Source organism: Thamnophis sirtalis, unplaced genomic scaffold (genome assembly GCF_051295495.1).
Source record: "Thamnophis sirtalis isolate CommonGarterSnake01/CBP01778 unplaced genomic scaffold, rThaSir2_p1.2 scaffold_1, whole genome shotgun sequence".
Lineage (NCBI taxonomy): Eukaryota > Metazoa > Chordata > Lepidosauria > Squamata > Natricidae > Thamnophis > Thamnophis sirtalis.
The window spans coordinates 172,348,392-172,362,451 of NW_028261381.1; the positions used below are offsets into that span (position 1 = coordinate 172,348,392).

Below are 14,060 nucleotides of genomic sequence, written 5' to 3' on the forward strand. Positions count from 1 at the left end.
TGCAAAAGCAACTTGGATTCTTGAGAGTTTGCAAAAGATTTTTTTGGGGGGGGGGGTGTTTTATAAATACGTCTTTTGAGGGTTTGCGGATGCCCGCTTTGTGACTTTTTCCAGGGTTTAAATATTGAGGTCAGGGCGGGGGTCTTTTATGGGGAAACAGCTGTGTTTAGAGGAATTCAAGAAAAATTGGGGTTTAGGCCACTTCGGTGGAGTTGGGGTTACTTTTTGGGGAGGTGGGGATAACTTGAGGTTTGCTTCGGATAGGCCACAAATGAATGGGGGGCGTTCTCAGGACGAAGTGGCTCCCGAAATTAAGGAGTCCGGGGATGGGTGCGAATGTTGTGTCTCAAATGGTACAGATGGGACGTGGTATGGTTGGCATGCTTCTAATCAGGATATTCATCTACAAAGATGTCAATTTTTGGTGTGATAAATATAAAGTACCTGGAGGGTTATGTTTTGAATTTGCAAAATGGAGGAAGGGGCGACCTTCTGTAGACAGGGGAGCATAACTGAAATTTGGAGAATCGAGCTAGAAATGGTGTATCTACTGAGGGGAAAAAGCCAGAAATTCTAAGAAGCTCGATTCAGGTTTGAAGGGATGATAAAAGAGTAGGGAATATTAGAAAAATACTTGTAGGATATTTGGGGAGAAGGACTTGGAGCTGTTGACAAATTGGTGTAGTCCATGTTCAAGGTTGCACTTGGTAGAAATAACTGCACTTGGAAGAAAAGAGATGATGTAGCCGTATTTGTTTAGAAACTAACACCCGGCTTTGAAGAGCAACAAGCTTTAAATCTGACAAATATTGGAGACATGCAGAAGGCTTGAACATCCCATCTAAAGATCTCAAGAGGGTCAGTTTGGGGGGGTGGGGGGTTGGCCATCTGAAGAGACAACAAACCAAAATCTTGAGTCATCCAATGGCCAAGATGAAAATGAAAAATTGTGGTTTTCTGAAAGGGGATGATGCATTTCCGCAGACCATTGGGGAATTAAAAGTAAGGGAGTTCTTTAAAGATTACATCTGCTTTGCAATGGCCTTGGCAGAGGTTTTGACTAAAGAAAAATAATTGGACATGAGTGAGATAAGGTGGAGGCAGCTGGAATTTGGGTGGGCTGAAGATGAAGGGCAAGAAGATAAAGAGCTGTGTGAGGGAATGTGAAAAGGAGAACTTGGAAACTGGGGAGGAAAAAAAAAGAACTGGTGAAATGGAGGTCTTCACTTCTGTAACATTTGTGCAGAGTAATGAAGTCAGAAGGGACCTTGGAAGTCTTCTAGTTCCTTCCAGTTGCTCCTTTGATGAGTGTTCATTAATGTCTTAATCTTCACCTTGAGCTTTTATTTTAATTTGGTGGGATTATATAGGTGTAGGATCAAAGTTTTAAAAAATAGGAAATAGACCTTTGGGTGTGTAAAATGTAGTTATCTTACTTCAGATGTTGTACATTAAATATGTGTGCACTTCAAGGATAGTTTGGAGGAAAGGTTTTAGATCTCACACAAGGGCAGCAATTACCTTTCTGCTGTTCCTTAAACCATCCCATCTTTCTTCCGGCTTCTGCATGGTACCAAAAATACACATCCCTATTTTATGGGACGGGGTGGCTCAGTGGCTAAGACACTAAGCTTGTCAATCAGAAAGGTCAGCAGTTCAGTGGTTCAAATCCCTAGCGCCGCGTAACAGAGTGAGCTCCCGTTACTTGTCCCAGCTTCTGCCAACCCAGCAATTCTAAAGCACGTAAAAATGCAAGTAGAAAAATAGGGACCACCTTTGGTGGGAAGGTAACAGCGTTCCGTGTGCCTTCGGTGTTTAGTCATGGCAGCCACATGACCACGGAGACGTCCTCGGACAGCGCTGGCTCTTCGGCTTTGAAACAGAGATTAGCACCGCCCCCTAGAGACGGGAACGACTAGCACATATGTGAGAGGGGAACCTTTACCTTTACTTTATGGAGTCAATTCACAACTTAATCCTGAAAACCCTCGACATTTTGACTTTTGAAATGTCAGAATGGTAAAACTCCATTATTTATGGACGCTGATTTATATTTTAGTATGTACACCTTTTTATTGCTTTTTGTGTTTTTATTGCATTTTAAACTATAATTTCCATGAGCGTGGCCAACGGAATAACAAGAGTTGGAAGGGACCAAGTGCCTGCTCAAAGCAGTCAACTCTATACCATTTGAGACAAATGGTTGTCCAATCTCTTCTTAAAAACTTCCAGTGTTGGAGCACCCACAACTTCTGGAGGCAGGTCGTTTCTCTGGTTAATTGTTATCTCAGGAAATTTCTCCTCAGTTCTAGGTTGCTTCTCTCCTTGATTAGTTTCCACCCATTGCTTCTTGTTCTGCCTTCAGGTGCTTTGAAGAATAGCTTGACCCCCTCTTCTTTATGGCAATCCCATAGATATTGGAAGACTACTATCATGTCACCCCCCCCCCCCCCGGTCCTTTTCAGTAGATGGGCAACTAGGAATATTTAAAATAAATAAATAATGAATAAGTCTATCTTTGTTCCAGATGTTAATGCTAATGTGTGTAACCTCTAGGCTATAAAGAAGAAAGATCGGTGTGCCAATTTAAGGGGGAAAATTCACATGTTCACAGCTGTCAGGTTCTGTATGGGCTGTGAAATTGGATTGTGACTGTGAAGCGGTACTGTGGGTGGACAATCTTTTTATTTATTTTATTTGAAACACTCTTATGCTGCCTTTTGTTTGGGGTTAGCGTCTTAGGGCGAATATATCAAATCCTGATTTAAATATCTTTTTTTTTTTGACTGAAATTTGATGTCCCCAAGGAAACCATAGGCATCAGGGTCTTGGTGTCTCATGAAGTGTGACCTCATTCTAGAACACATTTTTCCCCGCAACTTGGTTCCGAGATGTGTTGAACTCATAGAATTCTCAAGGGGCATCGCTGAAATTGCCTGTGAATGATAGAAGGTGATGTCCAGCATTTCTGGAGGCATGAAATTGAGGATACGAAGTAGAGTATCACTGCCTATTTTATCTCACTCCCAACTCTGCTTTTCCAATATTATCCATTGCTGACCTGATGTTGGTGATTTGTTTAAGGAGGCAGCTGCTCTTTTTGAGACAGCTTTGAATAGGAAAATAGACTTTGGGAATCATCCTCGGGGTTTCTCAGTGCCGCCTTGATTTTATTTCTTTATATTAAATCTATGCTCTTTTCCTATCAAATGCAATGCTCAGGAAACCCACCGTAATAAAATAACAAGCAAAATAGGTTTTATATTTTATAGACATGCAGACAAAATCTATTTAGAATAGGACAGCACCAAAAATAAATAAACACTGATTTAAATGTTTCAAATTTTTTTTTTAAAAAAGTGTCAGGTTAAGCTGCCAAATCTTGCCTGATTTCTTTTTGATAAAAAGATTAAAGCGTGGAAAAGAATAACAAAAGTGGATTTAGCTTGAAAAAAAAGTTCCAAAAGTTGGAAATAATCTTTAGTTAGTTTTTCCTGCCATTTTTGGAGGATCAGTAATGATGATCAGCACCCTTCTAGATTAATAGAAGTCTGAAAAAGTCTTAAAACATCACCACTTTCTGAAGTAGACTACTTCCCCTTAAAGTTATCCACATTTTGTGGTCAATCATGCCAGATTCTACTGAGAATTCACGGTGAACCAGCATGAAGATTACTATCGGTCCCAATGATAAGTCTTCTTCACGCTGTTGTCCAAAATGTAGTTTGGAAGATCCAGAATAAGTTTCTTTGAAATGTGTTTGGATATTAGTAGCTCGGGTTGGTAGTTAGGCTGTTGGTTTGCGCTCCGAGCTCGGCAATTTGGTTGCAAACATTTCGCCACCATTCGAGGAGACGTCGTCAGTGCGTTTTGTTCAAACAATTCAAAACGCATTGTCGACATCTCCTCGAATGGGGACAAAACGTTTGCAACCAAATTGTCGATCTCAAACCAACAGCATAAGTTTCTTTGCTTGGAGCAGTGCTGGGTGCAATCTGAAAACTGGGATAAACAGTAATTTATTTGGGTTCTTTCCCCCCACCCCCAAATAGCTGTACTATCTTCTCAAGGACAAAGTCATTGAGTTTACTCAGCAGCTGTGAGCTCCAAGGTTAAACTAAAATATGCATTAAGATTTGGGTATCTTAATACTAACCTAAGACTTAATACTGTTAGAAGAATCCTTAATGTTCCTGTTCCTCCTTGATTACTAATCAGAATAGAGCTAGAAGGGACCTTGGGGGTCTTCTAGTCCAGTTCCCTGTTCAAGCAGGAAAACCTATACGCGTGATGGTGAACCGCAACCAAGTGCTCAAACAGGGATGCACATGCATGTGCACACCAGAGCGCGGAAACCTGACAACTAGATGGCCAGTGCGCATACACCAGTCATTGGGTACATGCACACTTGCGCCAACCACCTGGTCTTCGGGTTTCCGTGTGTACATGCATGCTGCTTAGCTGGTCTTTGGGTTTCCAGTGCTCTGGCGCAAGCAAAGACCAACCGGCCAGTGCACATGCAGGCGCCAGAAACCCCAAAACCAGGTGGCTGGCACTTGTATGTGCACCGGATAGCTGATCTTTGGGTTCCCAGCCCTACAGCACACACGAAGACCAGCTGGTGAAAACCAGGAGAAAAAGCAGAAGAGCAGCTGGCGAAGGTGCGCGTGCCCACAGAGAGGGCTCTGCGTGCCTATGTTATTTCAGACAAGCGGCTGTCCAATCTCTTAAAAATCTCCATTGATGGTGCACCCACAACCTCTGCAGGCAAGCTGATACACTGGTTAATTGTTCTGACTGTGAGGAAGTTTCTCCTTAATTCCAGGTTGCCCTGGAGCATGCAAACGAATGGCGAGGCAGCCTACTCATACTTTCCATCTGATTTGCACCAAAGGATTGTCCAGTAAAACCTAAATTCTCGCCGCTGAGTTCAGAGTCTAACTCCCATGTTTGGTTCATCTGTATTTTCCTTTTTTAAGCCTCGAAGACTTTTAACCATGCAGAATTACCGAGTAATAAAGCGTCAAGCGTACCCCTTAGGTACTTTATAAATATAAGGTTTATAATCCAGCAATATAAGTGCGCAGTTAATAATACTATGAAGTCTTCCTGTCTGTAATTGTTGTGTAATAGAATTTCTGAGATATTGGCTTCTTTCATTTGGGTAGCAAAAAGCAGAGGTGGTTTTGGGGGTTTTTTAGTTGTGAATTATTATACAGTATCTTTTGAGAAAAGGAAGGACTCACTTGGATTTCCTATGTTCTCTAGCCATTAGATTTGGCAGGAAGTTTCTCCTTAGTTCTAGATTGCTTCTGTCCTTGATTAGTTTCCATCCGTTGCTTCTTGTCCTGCCTTCTGGTGCTTTGGAGAATAAGTGAAGCCCCTCTTCTTTGTGGCAGCCCCTCAAATATTGGAGCGCTGTTATCTTGTCATCTATTTGAAGAGCCAAGGTGGCGCAGTGGTTAAGTGCAGCACTGCAGGCTACTTCAGCTGACTGCTAGATCAGCAGTTCAGCGGTTCAAATCTCACCGGCTCAGGGTTGACTCAGCCTTCCATCCTTCCGAGGTGGGTAAAATGAGGACCCAGATTGTTGGGGACAATATGCTGACTCTCTGTAAACCGCTTAGAGAGGGCTGAAAGCCCTATGAAGCGGTATATAAGTCTACTGCTATTATTACTATTACTATTTCATCTGTTTCTATATGAAACCAAACCTAATCAGGTGCTTTGAAGAATAGCTTGACTCCCTCTTCTTTGTGGCAGCCCCTGAGATATTTGAAGACTGCTATCATGTCACCACTAGTCCTCCTTTTCATTAAACCAGACATACCCAGTTCTTGCAACCGTTCTTCGCATGTTTTAGCCTCCAGCCCCCTGATCATCTTTGTTGCTCTTCTCTGCACTCTTTCTAGAGTCTCATCTTTTTTACTTCGTGGCGACCAAAACTGGATGCCGTATTCCAAGTGTGGCCTTACCAAGGCCTTATAAAGTGGTAGTAACACTTCACGTGATCTTGATTCTTTCCCTCTGTTTATGCAGCCTAGGACCGCGTTGGCTTTTTTGGCAGCTGCTGCACACGGCTGGCTCATTATTAAGGGATTGTCCACTAGGATGCCAAGATCCCTCTCACAGTTGCTACTATTGGAACACTGGAGGTTTTAGAGAAGAGATTGGATAACCATTTGTCTGGAGTGGTGTATGTTTCCCTGCCGAAGCAAGGGGTTAAACTAGAAGAACTCCAAGGTCCCTTCCAACTTTGTTAAATTATAAATTAATTACAAAGTATTGAGCCAGGTACCCCCTACGCCCATGATGGTGAACCTGTGGCACGTGTGCCACAGGTGGTACATGGGGCCATTTGTTAGGGCATCCACATGCTGGCCAGCTGACTTCGGCCTTCTTTTGAGGCCATTTTTCGCCCTCTGGAGACTAGCCTCCAGAGCGTGAAAAACCGGCCATATGGGCAATAGCAATAGCAGTTAGACTTATATACCGCTTCATAGGGCTTTCAGCCCTCTGTAAGCGGTTTACAGAGTCAGCATATCGCCCCCACAGTCTGGGTCCTCATTTCACCCACCTCGGAAGGATGGAAGGCTGAGTCAACCTTGAGCCAGTGAGATTAGAACCACTGAACTGCAGATAACAGTCAGCTGAAGTGGCCTGCAGTACTGCACCCTAACCACTGCGCCACCTCGGCTCTTCCTAAACTTCACCATTCCTAAACTTCCGAGGTGCCCGTAGGTCTGTTTTTTGCCCTCCGGAGCCTTCAGGAAAGCTCCTGAGGCCTCCGGAGGGCGTCCTGTGGGGGGAGGCTGTTTTCACCCTTCCCAGGTTCCTAGAACGCCTCGGGAGCCTGGGGAGGGCGAAAAAAACATGCCAAAAGGGGGGGTGTCCGCTAGTCACGTGCACATGTGCGCGGGGAGTGTGGTCACACACAGCATTATGAGTATGGTGCTTCCGAGCACGACCCCCCCCCCCCGTGCCCCCCCACCGGCTTTTGGCACAGGAGCCAAAAAAGTTTCACCATCACTGCCCTATGCTATCCCTGTGCATTTGGTTTCCCTTGACTAAATGTAGAACTTTGCATCAGAACATTCCTGGCTCAAGAAATTACCTGGTGGCGGGGAAAGATTCTGGTTGAAAACATCTGTACATCCTTTTATCATGAAAATGGATAACCACTGTAGATGGTCATCAAGAGGATTGAGGAGCCTAAGCACTGACTCCAGAGAACCTGCAGATCAATGGGGTGCTAAGGTAAACTTATCAAGAGGTCAAGACTTTGTAACCTAATCCCACCCCACGCCTTACAATTAAGATTTGATTAAAAAGTCTCTGGCAGCCTCCATTTCTTCATGAGGATTAGCTGCTAGGGGCTTGGCATTAGTCTTGATAACTTGACGTATTTACCGCAGCCGCTCTATTTAGGTTTGTTACAGTGGTGAAATCCTCCTGGTTCGGCTGAACCGGTAGGGACGATTGTCCTTGGTTCTGCAAAAACGGTAGTTTAAAAAAAAAAAGCCGCGGATCAGCAGGGAACCGCATGATCGTCAGAAGCTTGTTTTTCCCACTTTTTAAAGCAATTTTTTCCTGCCTATTCGCCCGAACCAGCAGGAAAAAAATGCTTTAAAAAGTGAAAAAAAGTTGGCCACACCCACCCAGTCGCATTAACAACCCCCCCATCAAGCCACGCCCACAGAACCCGTGGGAACAAAATTTAGATTTCACCAGTGGTTTGTTAGGACATGATTCTTGACTCCATTTTTGGGGTTTTTGGGCTTCCCTTCAGTAGTTTCAGGTTGTTGGAGATGCCTGGACAAATCCCTGCAGTTTTCTTGGCAAGGCCTCTCCGGTGATTTGCCATTGCATCCTTCCTAGGGTTGAGAGAAAGTGACTGGCCAAAGGTCACCAAGCTGGCTTCGTATCCAAGGCAGAACTAGAACTCTCAGTCCCCAGTTACTCTGGCCCAAAGTAACCCAGCCGGCTTTATTATTTTTATTTATCATTTATTTATGGAAATTTGATTAATCAGTGGTTCTCAAGCTTTTCTTCACTATGGACCTCCTTTAAATAACTTTTCTGGCCAAGGGCCATGGCCATGGACCCCCAAGATTTAACTCAAGATTTAAATCATAACATTTCTTCAAGCCTTCGCAGATCCTCCTCTGAGGACATTGTGCCCCTCCTCCCCCAGTGGTGGATAGACCACAGGTTAGGAACTACTGTAATAAATAATAAATAAACTCACAGCCTCCTGGTGATTGGCCCAAAATCACCCTACCAGCTTTCATGCCTAAGGCAGGACTATAACTCACCGTCTTCTGGTTATTGCCCCAGAATCACCCAGCCAGTTTTCATGCCTAAGGCAGGACTAGAATTCACTGTCTACGGGTGATTGCCCACAAATCATCCAGCCAGCTTTCATGCCTAAGGCACGACTAGAACTCACTGTCTCCTGGTGATTGCCCCCAAATCACCCTACCACCTTTCATGACTAAGGCGGGACTAGAACTCCCAGTCTCCTAGTGATTGGCCCAAAATCACTCATACTAGCTTTCATGCCTAAGGCACGACTAGAATTCACTGTCTCCTGGTGATTGGCCCAAAATCACCCAGCCAACTTTCATGCCTAAGGCAGGACTAGAACTCACTGTCTCCTAGTGATTGCCCCAAAATCACCCAGCCAGCTTTCATGCCTAAGGCACAATTAGAACTCACTGTCTCCTGGTGATTAATCCAAAGTCACCCATCCAGTTTTCATGCCTAAGGCAGGGCTTGAACTCACATTCTCCTAGTGATTGCCCCAAAATCACCCTGCTAGCTTTCATGCCTAAGGCAGGACTAGAACTCCCAGTCTCCTGGTGGTTGGTCTACCCTGTTGGTTTTTATTCCTACGGCAGGACTAGAATTCCCAGTTTTCCGGTTTCTAGCTTGATGCCTTTACTACTATACCCTCTTACTATTGACACCTATTGAATATACCAAGGAGGTTGTCCCTTGTTTGCCCTTGGGGCAAAATGCTTCCGCATACCCTTTCCCCCTGTATAGGACAGGTCAAACCTGGGTGGGAAATAAACTTTTGCAAATTTTTCAGGCACCAAACCATACACTGGCTTTACAGTTAATGGTTGCAGTTCATGGGCTTGTTCGGGTAGCCACCAGAAAAACTGACTCCAAGGCACACATTTATATTTATACCAGCATGTTGAATTGTATGAGAGACTTGAACTCTTAAAACCTATGTAGCCTCCTTAGTTGTAATATAACTAAACCTGTACTTTTGTTTAGCAGGCAGGCTGTTGCATTTTAAACCAACAAAAGCATCTGAATCTTTTTTTTTCAAAGACATCCCCATACAGAGTAGGTTACAGTAATATATTGGTCCTTTCCCGGTTGTTTCCTCTTCCCAGTGATCCGATTTATACAATTCACCTTTTTAAAAGCAGGTTTTCCCGTTGATATTTTCATGAAGCCCTGACTAGAATAGAATAATAGAATAGAAATAGAATAGAATAGAATAGAATAGAATAATAGAATAGAATAGAAGAATAATAGAATAGGAATAGAATAGAATTCTTTATTGGCCAGTTGTGATTGGACACACAAGGAATTTGTCTTTGGTGCATATGCTCTCAGTGTACATAAAGACAAGATACGTTCTTCAAGAATCATGAGATACAACACTTAATTATAGTCAGAGGGTACAAATAAGCAATCCGGAAACAATATAAATCATAAGGATACAAGCCATAAACTTACAGTCTTGCAGTCATAAGTGGAAGGAGATGGGTGATAGGAATGATGAGAAGACTAATAGTAATAGTAATGCAGCCTTAGTGAATGGTTTGACAGTGGTGAGGGAATTATTTGTTTAGCAGAGTGATGGCTTTCGTGGGGGTGGAGGGGAACTGTTCTTGGGTCTAGTTGCCTTGGTGTGCAGTGCTCTGTACCATTGTTTTGAGGATAAGAGTTGAAACCGTTTATGTCCAGGAGTCTATAGCATAGCAATAGAAGTAGCAGTTAGACTTATATACCGCTTCAAACCTCTCTAAGCGGTTTACAGAGTCAGCATATTGCCCCCACAGTCTGGGTCCTCATTTTACCCACCTCGGAAGGATGGAAAGCTGAGTCCACCTATAAATACTTTCACAGCCCTCTTTTTGATTCATGTGGTATAAACATATAGTTATCCCCTTTCCAATATTACTATCCTGTCTGATTACTATCAGCACAGATCTTATTAAGGTATGTTTGAAGCTAGGCTATTTTTTTTTATCAAATTAACTTCTTTTAACTTTCATAAATTAAAGCAAACGAATCATCTCAATTTTGGCATTTATGAAGAAGTTGAAAAGCTTCCATTTGGGAAAAGTGAAGAGATTCCTATTGATGAGAAGGTGATTAGGAAAATGTTACAATGTGCAGAAATGAACAGAGTAACACTAACAATTAAAGAGGAAGAACAAACTGAATATTATATGATATGGGAAGTATTTTATCAATGATTAGAGAATAAAAAGTGAAATTGGAAATAAACGAAGATTAAAGAAGGATATAAAATATGTTAAGAGAGGTATAAATAAGATAACTGTTAGTATTATGTTTAATAATACTTTAATTGTTTAATTGTTTAATATACTATAATTTTAAGACTAGAGAATTAATATTAATATGAATGATGTTGTAAATGTTGAAGGCTGTTGCAATGAGATACTTGTATCCAGATGATACACTGTTTAAGGAAAGATGGAAAGATCCATCGTGTGTGTGTGTGTGTGTGTGTGTGTGTGTGTGTAAAGCCTACAAATTTGAAATTTGGCACTTATGTTCCTCTTGGTTTCTAGGTGCTCTCTAAGAAAGGATTTTTCAAAATGACCATCAGATCATTAGCATTTCTTACGTTATTATTAACATGTTCTGATGCTAAGGAGTTAGACGTTCTACTCCCCCTCCCCACCTGAAAAGAACTCTGCTCCAACTGCCACTTGCGTGTGGGCATGGCCAACGCGTGACTCATCCGGCCTGCAGGCTGGGAGTTTACACATTCTACTCCCCCTCCCCACCTGAAAAACGCTCTGATGCTAAGGAGTTAGACTGAGGGAGAGAAGGGGATAAGATAGGAGAGGCCTCCTGAAGGAGAGGAGAGGAGAGGCTTCTGTGGGGCACGCCTGAGGGTGGGAAGGGGAGGGGAGAGGCCGATGGTAACTACTCATTAGTGTTCAAGCTTTAACTGTCAATTTATCAAGCCCAATCACATAGTTCCGTAGCGAAGGATGGGTATCCAACCAGGTTTTAAATATGTGCAACTGCAGACTTCACTGTTTTGGATTGCTGTACAGTATTGTAAGAATGTTCTGTATGTCTTATGGAGATTCTCAGTCATCCAGGTTGGGGTTGCCCCAAAGGTGCTTTTCCAAAAAGTGGAACTGGACTTCCTTGGGTTTTCTTTTTCTTTGGGAACGTTTTGCTTCTCGTCCAAGAAGCCCAGTTGCCATTTGGAAAAAGCACCGTTGGGTGTAAGAGCATCCTATTTCTTCTTTTGCTTTTATTGAATCATATACACTTCCTATTCCTGAGTTTCCCCTGGAGAGATTTTGTCAAAAGCCTTTTGGAAAAGCTCAGATGAACAACTTGCCATTCGGAAGATATGTTTTTATTCTGTGGTTGTTGCTGTTTTTGTTTTTTAAAGGGAAGAATTTCCCTTTGCATAGACTTTATAATTTTGTCTTAGTAAATCTTTCCACCACGTTGGATAATAATCCTTATACAATATCAGAAAAGCATTGCTTGAGGTTGTGTGCGTGCTTGTGTGTGTGTGTGTGTGTGTGTGTATGTGTAATTATATACCCTGTTTCCCTCAAAATAAGACCTCCCCAGATAATAAGCCCAATCGGGCTTTTGAGCGTATGTGCACCCAACTTCTTTTGCAATTACCTTTTGAGGCTTTCCCTCCTTATGGAGGGTGTCAATGATGGTTTTCTGCACAACTGTCAGGTCAGCAATCTTTCCCAGGATTGTGATTCCTACTGAACCAGACTGAGAGGCTCAGGAACCCTTTGCAGGCGTTATGTCTTAATTAGCTGATTAGAGTGGGACACTTTGAGCCTAGAATATGGCACCTTTTCACAATATTCTAATTTTCTGAGGTTGTGGATTTGGGGTTTTCGTGAGCTGTAAGCCATAATCATCACCATTATGACAAATCAGGGCTTGAAATATTTTGCTTTGCATGTAATGCGTCTATCTCATATATTAGTTTCACCGGTTAAGTTGCATTACTGAAATAAATGAACTTTTGCATGATATTCTAATTTTTCGAGTTTCACCTGTATATCCCTCTCCCTCATTATTAGTTTAGACTTTTGGGGATTATTATTTTTAAGCACGTGTATGGATTCATTCTTTCTTTCTTTTTTGTTCATTTTGGCAACACTTCCATTTTCTCTAATAGCTTCCTTGACAATGCTAATTAATCATTTTGGAGAGGTCTTGAACTCAAGTACGTTACTTGACCTGTGGTAAATCATCTATGAATGTGATTTTTCAGGAACCCTACCCACACCCACCCCCCAGCATCCCAAAGTGATTTGATCCATTCAACTTTCCTTTTCAACTGCTTTTAAAGCAGTCCCCTCAATTTCAGGGGCTTTCTATTCCTGCCTGGAAGGGATGGGAGTGGGCTGGGCTGCCTGAAAAAAATGTTTTCCACTTGTCCATAAATTGAATCCGTTTGGTGCTGTGTCAACACTTCCAGTTGGATCAGTGAGACCTGGGTCTCGGGTGAGATTTAAGGCTTCAAGGCTTTAAAAATGGCACTTCTGTCTCGTGAGTGGAATGTGGATTCATCCCATCCTTGAGCATTTATAGTTACTCCTCAACTTATAACAGTTCGTTTAGTGACCATTTGAAGTTAGTGTTGTGGCCCACCAGAGGCAAGTGGAGCTAGCAGCAGATTCGGACAGTGAGGAGGTTGGGGAGGAACCTGGGCCAGTCCTGGAGCCTGGGGAAGGCTCTGATGAGGGATCTGCGTCGGAGGCAGAGAGGGGGCCAGGGCCATCCGACAGTTATCAGCTGCCTTCAGAGTCAGACATCAGTGAGGCAGAAGAACAGCTGGAGCCTGTTCCCACTGTGCGCATGCACAGAGTTGCCAGAGTAAAGGAACAGCTAAAGAACAGGGGTCAACTTAGGAGTAAGGCCACAGGTGGACGATGAATGGCCCCTCCCAGAGGAACTAAAATAGGAGCAGAAGGGGAGTGGAGTTTGCAGGAGACAATTAGTTCACTTAATTGGTTCCCGACTCTCTGAAACTCCTTGCTACATTTTGCAGATATCTGGCCTGGCAGCTTTCCAAGCCAGATAAGGTCTGTGGCCGTAAATCCTCCCTCGAAAGACTTTGCTGGATTTGAATGAGCAGAATCCACAGTAAATTAATAAAGGGAGTTTTTGTCAGGACCAGGAGTTTGCTTCATGCTTGGGAAGCCTTCGGTCAGAAAAGTCACTTATGACCATTTTTCATACTTAGAAACCGTGGCAACATCCCCATGATCACGTGATCAAAATTCAGACGCTTGGCAACCGATTCATATTTATGACGGTTGCAATGTCCCGGGATCATGTGATCCCCTTTTGCGACCTTCTGACAAGCAAAGTCAATGGGGAAGCAAGATTCACTTAACGACCATGATACTAACTTAAGAACTGCAGTGATTCACTTAACAAATGTAATAAAATGGGGAATCATTTAACAATCGTTGTCAGCATTCCAAGTAATGCACCCATAGAAAGCAGAACTCCAAGGCAGGTAGATTCCCCCAAAGAACAATTTATTGGATACATCCTATTGGCACAACAGGGTTAAAGTCGACTCTGAAAGTTCCCGCAGCTTTTACTTAATTAAAAAGTAAATATTCCCCCTTTTCCCCAAGTCACTGGTCACACTGTCCAATCAAGGTGCTGGCTGGTTGCTGGGTTACTTCACTCCTCCTCTGGCCAGCCACCTGTGAGAATGTCCTTGGTTCCCATAAGGAAACTTAAATTTATTTTGGCTACAAAACCCCATC

General features: G+C 43.0%; 1 protein-coding gene across 1 annotated transcript in view; it reads left to right on the forward strand.

Moving 5' to 3' along the window:
- The window catches only part of MIER2 (MIER family member 2), a 73,902-nt gene that overhangs the window by 691 nt on the left and 59,151 nt on the right, over positions 1–14,060 (forward strand). The gene's annotated exons all lie outside the window — the stretch shown is intronic.